Source organism: Cephus cinctus, unplaced genomic scaffold (genome assembly GCF_000341935.2).
Source record: "Cephus cinctus unplaced genomic scaffold, Ccin1 Ccin1_scaffold0404, whole genome shotgun sequence".
NCBI classification, from domain to species: domain Eukaryota; kingdom Metazoa; phylum Arthropoda; class Insecta; order Hymenoptera; family Cephidae; genus Cephus; species Cephus cinctus.
Genome location: NW_014333088.1, coordinates 121811 through 136117, shown reverse-complemented (window position 1 = coordinate 136117; position 14307 = coordinate 121811). Strand labels below are relative to the sequence as shown.

At 38.9% G+C, this 14307-nt stretch overlaps 1 protein-coding gene and 1 long non-coding RNA gene across 13 annotated transcripts in view; both read right to left on the bottom strand.

The window, feature by feature from the left end:
- LOC107267449 (furin-like protease 1) overlaps positions 1-14307 on the bottom strand; it is a 115906-nt gene that overhangs the window by 39452 nt on the left and 62147 nt on the right. Inside the window, exon 1 of one of the 12 annotated variants that reach the window (XM_025084804.1) lies at positions 8682-8704. The exons of the other annotated variants lie outside the window; for them this stretch is intronic. The gene's annotated coding sequence lies outside the window, so the exon portion shown is untranslated. Of the gene's footprint in view, positions 1-8681; positions 8705-14307 lie in introns of those variants that run through there. 12 annotated transcript variants of the gene reach the window in all.
- LOC107267453 lies at positions 2071-3298 on the bottom strand. Its single transcript, XR_001537628.2, has 2 exons — positions 3145-3298; positions 2071-2864 (listed from the first exon to the last, which is right to left on the bottom strand). It is a non-coding gene; the product is annotated as an uncharacterized LOC107267453 (long non-coding RNA).

Here is a 14307-nt window from a genome sequence, read left to right as displayed (position 1 = left end):
TTTTTCCCTTTTTTTTTTTTTTTTTTTTTTTAAATATTTGTCGACGCTCGCTGAATGGATATTGATTTTACTATTTTTAATACCGCCCACTACAGTTCACCACATCAAAAATTTAGTTAAAAGTAAGTGTAATACTTTAAATGCAAATATATCTACTTTACCCTGCAGCCAGCAATGATATTACTTTGGTAAGTCTTCCACGTGGAAACGTCTCGTACTTTTTATCTCGTACTTTTTTTTTATAGTTCAATGAAAATTATAACGATTTTATTAGGCTATAGGTAAACTGGTCAATTCTCATGAACATTTATTCTTTTATCACAGACTCGAGAGGATATTTATTTAAAAGAAAACTATCATCTATCGGAAACAGTACAATAGTACAATATTCGTCTCTATGAAAGAATTCAATGACAAGACATCATACTGTTATGTTAAGTTGAACTAGACTAGGTTAGTCAGCTCACAGATCGGGTAAGCTTTGGTTTGGATAGTTCTTACTCAGTTTGGCGTAATAATTCATCGAAATGTGGGCGCAGGGCAACCTTTGGCTACGGGAAATCGTGTCTAGCTGCCAGCGCCAGGAGAAGGTCCTTAAAGTGGCTGCGGTGTGTTAATTTAACTGAGGTTGGGTAAGTAGACAGGGGATGCACAGGGGAGGATACTTTCAACTAACTTGGCAACATTGTAATTCTTCCCAGCTGATACTTGCTAATAATATCTCTTTTTATTCAGACTTTTCTATTTCATAATGCTTTTACATTGATTGACAAGCACAACATTGATTCTACACAATGCACGAACAGTTTGAGCCATATGTCAGCACGAACATTATGGTAATATTTAGTGATTAATTTTTTAAAAGTTTAACAACAAACACTGCCAATACATAGAACTAGTATAATATCAATATAATTAAGTCATTCGATATCATTAATAATAGTTAGGTTTGACGGTGTTAAGGGTAGTATTTATTCTATGGTAATAAATAATGATGCCATGCTCATTTATCATGCGCTGCCTATCGAATAAAGACAACAGCAATATATTATCACGTGCTGCGTATGCATTAATAACAATCTTCAATGTTCGTGTAACGAGGTCAAAAAACGTCGACGACAGCAAAGGAGTGAAATTGCCATATAAGTGAATATTAAGAAGAAGAAAAGGGCCATTTGCGTATATCGTAAAATTTATATTATTTCCCAGCGATTTCTCAGCTAAAGTCTTACGCGAACACATTACTATTGATATACGTGGTTATATGGAAAAATAGAATATTACTATTTACAAGAGATTTTCACGTTCCTCCTACTGCATTGCGTAATACCACGTATTTGGGTGAATAGAAGAATTTTATAAAAAATTGCACTCAAAATATTTTTTTTTTTATTTCGCGTAAAGCATACGATCGAATTAAGGCAGCGAGTAGTGCTTAAGATTTCCGATTCCACGTGTACGAAAAAAAGTCCACGATTACTGTACGAGCAGTGAAACTTTACAAGGTTGTGTAACTCGCTCGAAAATTTTTTAATTGTTATTTGGAGTTTGCAAAATAAAAAAAAATGCATTTTATAAGTACGCGATTATCGCGTTAACTAAGTTTCGTATTGTCTCCGTCTTCGTCATTATAAATTATTTACCGTGAACTTCTGGGGGGGTGGAGGGGGGGTGTCAAGTGCCAGGGGATGTTCGTATTCTAATTTTCCCGTGAAAAGCAAATTGGCCTTTACGAGAGAGTCTCAATTATCGAGATGGCTGAGGGGTTCGGTTATAAATATTTTGATGATCAATCGGGCGACGGGCGAAGAGCTTTAAAAGTTTTATCAGGACGTTACACGGGGCTTCCTTCCGCAGAATCAATTGTCGCCCGTTTGATAAATTACTTTATTGTTTAAACAATCTTTGCGTTAAGCCTGGAGCCATAAAGTCAATATCGTCCGGAAAGTTTGTTTCGTTATTACGTGAAAGGAGATTAATTTTATTTGCTCGATATATTTCATCGCGACAGTGTAATCCCGAGCGTGAATATTATTATTATTGTTCACGGATCATTTCTAAGTAACGTACATACAGGGTGGCGAATATTTGTCGTTCGTGCCGTGGCTGAAGCGTGTACACGTTCATGGTACGAATAAAGGTGACAGAATGACATATGAATGGGGTTTTATTCTCCCCAATCTAGCACCGTGAACACATATGCTCGTCTGGCAATAAGCGGTGACATTGGCAACCCTAGAAAAGGCACCCCGACATTACGCACGGCTAGTAACGGCTAGTAACAACCCCTCGATGGCTTTTATCCCTTTAGAAAAGAAGGCTAATGGCTCAGAAATTATTATACGGCTGACGGAAATCTTCTGGTTCGGCGTGTTGTTATTATTATGGCTGCACTTTTACTCCATGAGAATTCTTTGCTTTGCGAGACTTCTAGGTATTTAATCGTGAATCGCGCCGCTCTAATGCATTTTCACTCGCCGAACGAAATCGAGTAACATTCGACACCCGGGAATCTTTATTGACGTTCAATATCGACGAGTCAGGTTAGCGAATTAAGGCAAGTATTGAATTCGAATAAGCATTCGTTATAACCATTTTAAAAATGTATCCGAATGCAGTCTGCTCGAACAGAGTCCATCTACGTGCACCGGGAATACAATTTCTGGGGAAATTTAGTTCCACTTATGCCATACTGGCGCATATACATATTGGTTCGCTCTTGATCAACCAACGGGGGCGTTATTGACTTGCAATTCTCGCGGACCAATTTAATCCGGTATTGTCCACGAGATTACGTGTGTTATCACTAGTTGGTAATCCTCGATTGTTCCACGGGTACCTGCAGTCATGTTACTGTGCCCGACCTATAAGTCGAATGCAATTATCGTATGGGAATCAAAATTTCAGATTACATTGAAAATGCCTTTAGAAAATTTATACAACGGATCGAGCAATTTTGGGCGTACGAAAGGTTTTCATTTTGATTAACGAAAATGTAATCCGCAATTTATGAAATATATATACAACTAATATTCTCAATAATTATTATTTTTATAAAAATTGTATCTTGCTCGATATACGTCATTATAATAGGCATCCCTATCGCCTGTCATATATATCGTTATTAATTAAAGGAATAATTACATTTAGATACTCTCCGTAACGCAACCGTATTTCTGCGGTCTCATTATTATTTCCCATGTAAAGTGCATTCATAGTATCTGATAATGGCCACGAATAGTGCCACCGAACAACCGTGACTCACAGTATCCCAGGACAATGTTTATGCAACCCCGTTGCAACAATATTGCCTTTCAACAATGCCAGACGTAGAATGCATTTCTTTACTTCTTTCTGCATTTCTCGAAGGTACGCTGCATTACATAAATGCGAGATGCATTTCCAACGAAGCTTACGAGCAGCGTAAACATTTTCAGTCAAATTCAATCTTTTCGCCCTGGCATTAAACATCGTGCAGTTTACCCAGTTCCTTTCTTCCTTGCGCTTCGTAGCGTTATTATGCATGCCCGGTCCCGATGCACCTGAGTTCAAATTAAAAAATACTACTGTCATACCGCGTTGGTTCAGAGATCGAATAACAAATTCACTAGACTGGCCATATCAATAGATTTTCAATAGTCCCTGATACGTGGTGTCTCAGAAATAAAAAATTTCACAAAAGTCGATCCTTCATGCTTCGTTATTAAGTAAAGCCTCGTGCATATCTTCTGAAAGCATATAAAAAGTCCCTTATAATGCCTGTAACGATAAACAATTCTTATGATCTTCTGTAAAATTATCTAATTATTGTCTACAACCTGTTAAAAGTAAAATATCGAAATTACGTAATGTAACGTTACGTCCTTATACCCCCCTATCCTCGATCCTTTTTCCTTCCCAATCATCCATTCTCGATGATTGATACGTCAAGAGCCCCGCATAAGTGTGCATAGCGCACTGTGGATGTGCATAACAGTATCTGAGAGAACTCCTCAAATCCTAGAATTCCTCAAGAATCCTATCGACCTCTCACAGCGACGCCGATAAAGGAAAGAGTATACAGGACCTTTAATTCTCTAATATTGCGTAATTCCCTTGAATCTAGTCACAGCGACAGTCATGAGGATATAATATTAGAAATTATTACATTTAATATTCCTAGAATCCGAAATACAGTCGACAGACTGAAATCAAAAGAAACAAGTGCCCAGACGCTAAGAGCAGGCACGCGCCGAAGACAATAGAAACACCAGTAAGCCGGTACTGGAAGAAAACCGCTAATCGAATCAGTCAAATAAAATCGTAAATGAAAATATTGAATCCAAAAAGCGACGTTCACACCTCGGGTGGATAAAAATCGTTATCCCCACTAGTTTTAACGTAGGCCTATCTAGGATATAAGCAGCGGCTTCCTCGATAGGAAGTCAGTCGGTCCACTCGTATCTATCCAGACGAATCGACAAGACCCTTGTACACCACAAGCCGACAAGAAGCTAGTAAAGATTTGGAAAGTGTAAATTATCAAAAAGCTTGGAGAAAACCAATCCTCTGTTCCAGAGCGAACCAGTGAACAGTATTGTACTGCAAGCTGTGGGAACTCATCCTGGGCAGATCCTGCTCTTGGAAAGCATTGTGTCTCCACCCTGTATCAGGAAATCTGCCATCCTTGTAGATATTCTGCATCGAAGGCATCGTGCCGGAGCTGTCAAAAATCGACCACTACAGAACAACCACACTCCTTAAAAAGCTCAGCTCCCAATATCATTGTGATTAGTAGCTGTCTGAGCATCCCGTAGCTCTTACCAGGCCTAAGGAATCATTGTGATACCCCCTAGTGTCAGGAAGGGCATCCCAATTCCCTCTGCATTCTCCTGCAGGGAAGTTATTGTAATAGAACTGTCAGGATTGCAGATCATTCACAAAAACAACCCACCTTAAAAAGATTCAGCTCCCAATATCATTGTGATTAGTAGCCGTCTGAGTCGAACCCATCCTTAAGATAAGGGATTCAGCAAACGGGGTTCATTGTGATCTCCTGTGGGTACTGAATCATTATCATCCTAACCTTCAACTGGACCACGGTCTTCGGACGCATTGTGCAACTGCTGTATTGTGATTCCAGCTACCTCTTTCCAATCCAAAAGGCTAGCAGAGAGAATAAGCAAACAAAAACACTTCCTGTCGCCTGTGGTACTACTAGCAAGCTAGAGACAATTATAGAGCGTCTGCATGTGTGAGAGAGAGCAAAATAGAATATTAAGGATACCTAGTCTGTAACATATAGGACAATACGTCATTATTATGTTACTTTAAAAACTCCAGTGTCTAAGTTGTTTCTGAAGACGCCTGCCCAATGGACGAACCCTACAAAAAGTCTCGTGATTCCGAAGGCTATAAAATCACGAAACGTCTCAGTACATTGACTGTAGAAATAAAGCGTTGAAGCTGTAATGAATTATTTTATCACTCGCTTATCAGTGCACGACCGCAATTTAATTTGGCTCATTATCGTCCCATTGTATTCCGCTGCATTGAACTGTAGCACGAATGAAATGGAAAAAAAAAAAAATGATTTAAGATCAAATTGACAATGCCGTCGTTGGACACACGAATTTTCCATCGATGATTCGCAGCTGCGAGTTTCCCAGGTCTAAATCCACCGATCACAGGTAAGTGCAACGATAATTGTTCACGCGTCGTTAAGCGTGCCCAAGGCGAATGCATTTTCGGCAAAAATAGTTTTAGACCAAAATTCGTGTCGTCCGTCGGTGCAAGAAACCGCAGCTGCCATCTGTTGGTCGATATAATTTTCCCTTACGCACTCGAATGAAAATGCACTCTTCATAGATTGCGCACAAGTGCATCAATGGCACTTGCGTATCGTTCACAATCGTTCACGATCGTGGCAGCTGCGCTCTCGATGCACGAGAAGGTTCAGTGCAAACCCTCGGGAGGGATTAATGCGATACTATGGGGTTTGTTATACCTATCCACAAGGGAGATCCCACCCTACGACCAAGCCCCCTACATATTTTTAAATCCATACCCATTTCCACTTATGGGCATACACAATGAAGCTCTCGGATATACACGGAAACCCACTGTACCCCGCTACATGCTGTAACGACTTCGCTGCCGCGTGAAATGCCACAACGAATGATCCGATTTCTTGCTTTATAATTACTGTTCTTTTCAAATAAGAACAATTGTGATTCATTTTTCTTTAATGTTTCTACCAGAGCCATACCCAAGTAGGATTTGCCGATCTACCGGAAACTGATCGGCCCAATGTCGATATAACAATTCTTGCCTTCTTTGTCGTAGATCTACATGGCAGAATATAAATCGACCCATCCTCAAGGTGCCGATTTAAAACCAATCTTCAAACTGATATTAATTCCCCAAATATTAGTATGCACATGTTGGGTCGACCTTTGAACTCTCCCATCGATCCGCTAATATATAGTTTGTTGACCCTTGGCTACACTGACGAAACTCGAGAAAAACGGCTGCTACGGCAGCGGGGTACATTTGTACCCCGTCGATGTAGTTAAGGGTTCAAAGCTAGGCCGAACGTCAACCTACCATTTATTAACCGATCCTCGATTCGCCAATATCGGTGAATTCGTGGGGCCATCATTTGTCGATCTTTGGTTTGCCAATGTTAAACCGATCATCAGACCACCATTGACCAGCCAGTCATTGGTTTGCCAATACAGCCGCCGCACCTCAGTATCTGTCCTGTGGGACCCTGTCTGAACTCAATCGCAGTCCGGTTCCATATATTAGTCTTTGCCTTCACGAAAGTGTCGTACGAGTGCGTAACGAGAACCCCGTGTCTTAATTTACGTACCTAACCCAACCTCCACTCTCCTCGTTAGAAAAATCTCGAAGCAAATCTAGTATAGAGACGAGTGTTACTACATCAAATTCTCGTAAGCCGCTTTTTCCAAGTGATCACGAAGGTCTAATTGATCACGTAGAAGCTGCGGAAAAAATTGGTGCGCCTCTTGTTAAATTCGTTTCTACAGCCCTGCAAAAGAATTTTCATTGGTCGAAAATAATCTCGTGACCTTCGGACAGGGACTGAAATTTGTGATCGGGACAGGGACTGAGGTTTGATTGTACAAATCTAATATTTGATCGAACCCTGGGTTTGCATTGAAGACCAACCCTTGGCTTAGACAGGAACCCAAGAATGGGCTGATGTCGAATACCAATTCTCGGCCTCAACACCTAACCCAATCCGGAGTAGAAATTGAGGTCGCTAATCCAACTAAATCCACCAGTGACTAGAAGACTTAGCTAACAATGGTTACCATGGCAATATAGAAATTTTTGGTACAAATTATTTTCGGACTTTAGCTTACGGACTACTCAGCCAAATATTACTTTTACATGGTTGCAATATACTGCACCTCAAAGTGAAAATAAATTAATGTAAAGAATTGCGGTTGATGGGACTATATCCCAGCCTTGCAGTTCGCCTTTGCGATCTATAACCTGTATCAATTTCTTTTTAGCTATTTTGTACCAAGTTTTTTTTTTTTTCGCCAACTCACTCGACCAAGTTAACGAGCCAATATACGAGGAGACTGAGAGTGGGAGAGAGAAGAGTGACATGCCTCACCGGAATTGACGTCTGGGTTCCCTCCAGTGTAGAATATTAGAGCGAAAAGATCGTGGAAAATGGATTCGGTCTCCCTGAAAGCCTTAGGAAAGCCCTATGGGTTCTTACGAGTCCTATAGGACCCTATCAACTTGTTACGAGTACTAGCGCGTCCCTTTTACTCTCTCACGGTCTCCTATCTTCCACAGCCTAGTAGCACAGCCTTTTCCCTCCAGCCTTATGTACCTCCGGTATCTCTTCCCATCTCATTCTGTTCGTAGCTACACCACCCTCGAGTTGTGTGTTAGCCAGCCCCTAGAAACACACGGGAGACGCGTGAAATATGGTTAATCTAGCAAAAGATATTAGGTTTGCTCTTGGATTAGGGTTCTTGCTGTGGAGACCGCTTTCCGTTCCAACCTAACCTCACGGGGGATGACGATGATTATCAAACAGTTTTATTCTCGATATACACGTGTATAACGATGTAAGAGATCGATGAAATCGTCGAAAGACAGTAAAATCGTTCTGCAGGTAGGTATACGATAAGACAGGCGAATTTTCATTGACGAGTACGCGAATGGAGATTACGTATGATATTCAATGACGCACATGTGTACAGTAATTTGACATTTCATGGTGTCATTATTAATGACGCAGAAATATTAAATATTTTATATGAAATTTTCAAACTTTTGGGCGATTTCACATTTAAAAATATATCAGCGACAATGAATATAATCCCATCGAACTCTATGGCACCTGTCAGATTACTATAGAGAAGTAGGCATCTTGATTATTAATTTCATAAAAATAAATGTCTGCTATGCAGTCGTATTGCACGTATATGTTGATTAAATATATCGACTTTTATTGATTTCATCTGAATAAATTTTGAGTTTAGAATTTTTGCTGCGCCTCTCCCACGTATTTATCGATTTCCAGTGAAGCACGTGCATACGTAGTATAAACTAATATGGAACAAAATTTGAGTCAGCAATCTCTTTTTTTTTCCAATAACAGCTTATGCCCTTTTTTACAACGTAATTCATAGTTATGAGCTGTTACTTACCCAAACTTTGGTTATGACTGTCAAGCATTATTTTCCGCACTCACCTGAAATTCCAAAGAACAGAAATAAATTTTTATGCCTCACACGGTGTATCGACGAACTAAAAAGGCGATGCGGTAAAAAGAGTATTTTCAAAAAACGTTCAACTAAAATCACAATTCTATATTTGAATTGACGTAAGCGTCGAGTGACGGTGAGCCTTTGGAATTTGTATATATTGAAATGCTTATTTCGAAAAGTCGTCGTAAGCGTTGGTAAACCCCGAAATTTCCCTTCGTGTCAAACTTGATAACCTGAATAGCCCCATAAGCACGGTATACGCTTACTCCTTTTATTGGGTGATAGAATCTTGTTGATCCGCTTTCGAATTCTACAAAAACTCCAGGCCAAAAATCTCTATTTTTTAATTAATACAGTTTAGATTCACATTAATCGGCTTAGAAAATCAATTCCGATCGAATTCCAGTTCGACAATTAAACAACGCGAACCTGAATATTTCTATTAAGGTATTTCGAGTATTTTTATATTTTTCTCATTCTAGATTTGTCATTCGACTGAACACGTTCCGTCGATAAATGAAAAAGTTAACGAGCATAGGGTATATGAATAGCCTTGCAAAATAAGGGCGATACGAAGATTCAAGAGAAGAAGAAAAATAAGAGAGTGCGTTATCGATAACGCTGAAACGATTATACGACGCAATTCCCCTAGGGGAGAATCGTATATGCATATGTGTATATATACATATACTATATATATATATATATATAAACACACACGTTTTCCCATATTTACAAGGGAATCGTCCACGTGTCTACGTATAATCCAATTCCCATCTCGTAGTGCAATAATGCAATTCCATTTACCGGAGAAAATACGTATAGCACTTTCTTTATGCGAGAAATTTGAAATTCACCAAGAACTTCCAGAGGATTCGTTTCCCTTCTTTTTTTTTCTCTTTGCACTTTTTTTCTTTTCGTTCCTTCTCATTCGTGCCCGATTCTCTCGTGTCGCCTCGTAAAAAGTTTGATTAACAGGAGCGTTACGCGATTGGACACGACTCGGTCCACGATGTACAGAGACGAAACAAACTTTACGAAGATACAAAGTAGAATCGCAGATAAATAATCCTATGCATTTACAATAAGGAAAACAGACTGATATATTAGGTACAAAATGTACTGTCATTATTACACAATTTCCAGCAAACAGATCCTTATGTATAGGAGCTTGTTAAATTTTAGACTCCACCTGCAAAAACATAGTTTAATCCAATTGCTGAGTAACTTTTGACTCCGTTCGAAGTAGCAGTAGCTTTAGCATTATTATTTTTTTATTCGATTTTTCGCCAAAAGAGTAAAAAAAAACAGAGCAACGTCACTAGGAGGAAAAATAATTTTTATTATTTTTTCAAAAGTTTAAATCTTTTATTTTTACAAAGCAAAAAGGGGAAATGCACTATCTATTATTTTTACATATCACTGACGTAGTAGCCGAGTTGTCGCTTCGATTTGCATTTATATCTTTTAGCTTATAAACCCGTAAACTACACACGGTTACTTTGGCATACAAGTAGTACAGCTCCACGGTAAAGCCCGGCATAACGTGAGAATACTAAATTAATTTAAAAGCAGCTTCGTTCCTGAAATTACCAAACGTACAAACCGTTGCTGCTAATTGTCAATGAGAGCGTCAGCAAAGATCTATTTTATAATTATTATTAACGTTCACGTACTTTATTAGCAGCGCTTCGATTCCACATAATTGGCAATCGTTGTCTGACCACCGAGTCATTGGTTCTACTTGAGACAGGTAATTTTGCAAAATCAACTAACGAAAGAGGAGCATCGTTAACAATTTTGCAAAACTTCGCTCGCTAATTACGAGGAAAGTACTAATTGAGTTTCCATCGAGTCTTGTTAAAATGTAATTAGTCGCTGGTGCATATGGTTTTCCGTTAAAGAGTCGCACGCTGAAATTTACATTAGACCTCGTACTCTTTCTTTTGGTCACTTTACACAATTCGTACTGACTGCACGTGACAGTTAAATAATTGAGGCTTTGATTAAAAAAAAATTATTTACATTCGTAACCGCAGATTTAAATATTTGTATCGGCACTTCAGTCACATGAGCAGTCGTATGTTACCTTTTTTCCATGATTTATAAATTCATATAATTCGGGTAAGAATAATCGGTTTACGATTTATACTTTTGCCTTGCAATCATAATTATTAGATAAAGACGTCCTACGGCTCGAGTAGGTCGGACATCGTCATCCTTACAAGGTCTTGGTTATCAACCCTGTATTGATCGTGCGACCTCACAACGTCGCTGTCTCAAATTCATTGAATCCACAAACAGCGGATCATTTATTGGACACCTTATATACAAGCACGGTCCCCAATAAAAGATCTATAAACCCAATCGACATGATTTTCGAAAGCAGACACACGGTACAGCTGTCTGCCAATCAATCAGAGCTTTTCTGAACATTGTGTTAATTGTCCGTTTCCCATGTAGTTAGAGTCTCTACAGGAGACGTCCTGTGGTCTATTGTGGTTTACCACGTTGCTATCAGATCTACACTATAAAAAATATCGTACTGCCAATGCGTCTACTGTAGTCTACTGTAGCAGGCGTATAGAGTATTAGAGTGCCTATACAGTGAGCCCGGTGAACAAAAGACCGGCTGATCTATACTAGAACGAAACGAGGCTCACCTTTTAATCGACCTAATTACACCGTAACAATTGCATCATGCTGTTGGGATCCTGATTCGATAATTCGTTGCACCGATGCACTTGTGGACTTTTGAAGCGCAAATATTATTCTGCCAATGATAATTGCACGATTTCCACCGACTGTCATTGATGCGTCCCAGATTGAAATTGAAGGTGAATAGAGGGCGCGACGATCAAGCGAGCCTCGGCGTCTGGCAGACGGTAGATGGGCCAAGGAGATTACCAGGACGTGGGGGGGGTGCAGCATTTGACATCTTTATAGTTGCAGTTGCATTAGGTGCATCAACGTATATCCCAGCTTGCGCAACGGCCACGACCGTTAACGGATTCAGCCAAAAGTATACTTTATCGTCACGGAAATGCAAGAGGGGCCTCGGTGCCTCGGTGCAATGTCCCGCGATTTCGTACTCTTGGATGCGTATCCGGTGTGCCGAGTGCATTATATACGTTAAGACTGAAAATTATTGTGCAATAAAGCAGAGTAAATGCACTCGAGTATCTATTAAATGCAGTTTTACGAGTATAAATGAAATTTATTTCTTGGATTTTTAGCAAAAGACATACTTAACCTTACCGAGCCTTTGGTTGTGCTTCATTTTGGGATAAACCATTTAATACGCCACCAGGACATGGTTTTTTTTGGATTCTGTCATATTATATTTTGCATACCGTGTATGTACATCCACAAGATGAAATTGAATGATTGATCGTAGAAGGGAAAGAAATGATTTTTGTCCTGAGCTTTTCTGCCCGACGTTGGCAGCACTAATTTATTACTCGGTTGAACCAGAGTAAAAAAAAAATTCTATATTATCAACAGGAGGGCCAGTAGGGGGGGAGAACTGTAATTTGCTAGCTGTTGTACAATTGGAATTGCTAAATATTTCATAAGATTCCAAGTATCCCGTTAACGTAATGAAAGGTAGCGAACGCTCGGTATGAAAATGTGTGAGCATCGAATTTCTACGAAAGACCGCGGTGACGATAATGTTGATGAAATTCGCGAATTTTTATAAGAGGATGCAAAGTACTTGCCATTATGTACACAAAAAGGTATCGCGTTGAGAACTAAAAAGCAATAATACGTTTCATTGTAATCGTAATCGAGTCTCGAAATTGACCACGTTACACTAATGAAACGTAGAAGGTGAATTTCTCACGGTCGAATAACATAATAATTTTTCATCTATGTACGTGCCCGAGATGTAGCGAATGCAATTTCGAACTTTAATCAAAAGGTTTTTTTAATTGCATGATACAGCGAACCCATGCATGACGAACATGTTTTTTTGGTTTACAATATCGTATAAAATAAATGAATGAAAATAAATTGAACCTGTGTTTTATTTTCAAACGACTACCCGGCATCACGCTAACAAAATGCAAATAATTCTTCTCAGGTAGACTTTCTCTCATCTAGTTTTCCCTTTCAAGTCACTTCTCTCCCTTTGTATGCTGGAACGTAGTAGCACTAACTCGAGCACGCGTCATTTACGCCATTACTTGACAATTATTTAAACTGCATATGGATGGATTCGCCAGAGGCGACGCTCCCGTGATTGACCACGTGTTTCAGCCTGCGCTGCGGAGAACGTGGATCGCGGGAACAGATTTCCTTAATCTCATTTCACTTGGTTTGTCCAAATTTACTTTCATCATATTTCCTGACCACAACCCGTACGGAAAAAAATATACGCGAAAATATATAAAAAATTGATTTCTCAAATATATTTTTATATATATGACAAATATATTAATTTTGCCGTTTTTCGTATATTTAAATATATACGTCGAATATAAGTATTGTATATTTTACATACACGAAGAATATACGTTATGCGGTAAATACGGTCTGTTGGCGATATTATTTTATTATTCATTGACTCTGAATCCTAATTTACGTAACGGACGACCAGAGGTATTTTTTTCGTTAGTAAAAAAAAAAAAATTACCAAACGAATAACAAACGGATAAACAGTAACTCTTCCAATCCTTTCATTTTTTTGGTTTTTCAAATTACTTGCAAATTTACTTTTGTATTTATCAAGTCTAATGACATTAATTATGAACAAATATTAATTGGGATCAATTTCACGGCACGGCACTTTTTGTGACAAGTATCTCGAATCTCATAAAAAGTTCAATATGAATTTTCGATAATGAGATAATATTTATTCTAAAATTCGCCCCCATTTAATATTTCGTATAACGTGACGCCCGTAATTATTACCATTTCACATGCAACAGCCATGGAAAGCCATTTGCCTCCCATAAATGTCACGCGCACGACACTTCGAAGGACGATATTTCAGAATCCGCGTCAACCATTCAAAAGTGACGTTCGTCGACGTCAATTAATCATAAAAATCAGGCAGAAAGAATACGCGCATGATAAATTGCATTCTCATGGTCTGTTCAGAAATTACACGGGACACAGTGGCAAAAGAAGTTGAAATAAAAAAAATACCCTTTTTATACCGTCACCCTAGTAGAGTTCGGAGTACCGGTTTTTTTTTTGTTTTTTTTTTTTCCATTTCTTTAACACTACACATAACGTTACTTAACGGTCGACATTTGAATATCGATTAAATCGAGTCTCCTGCAATCTATCACGCAATAACCTCTACGCCAAGTTAAACCTACGTAACCTCAAGTTGTCCACGCGATTTAAATACGTGAAAATGATTTTCTAAAAAAAATTTTATATTTCTTTCACTTCTATTCCAGTCATATTATTATCCATAGGACTGAACCAATCACGTGCTATCAACGTTATCACAGCATTTACATTCGCCTGCATAAAGGATATAGGTCGGCTTGACATTTCTATAAATCATACAGATTCCAGAGAGGCGCATCAATAGCACGTTGGAGGGCGGCGG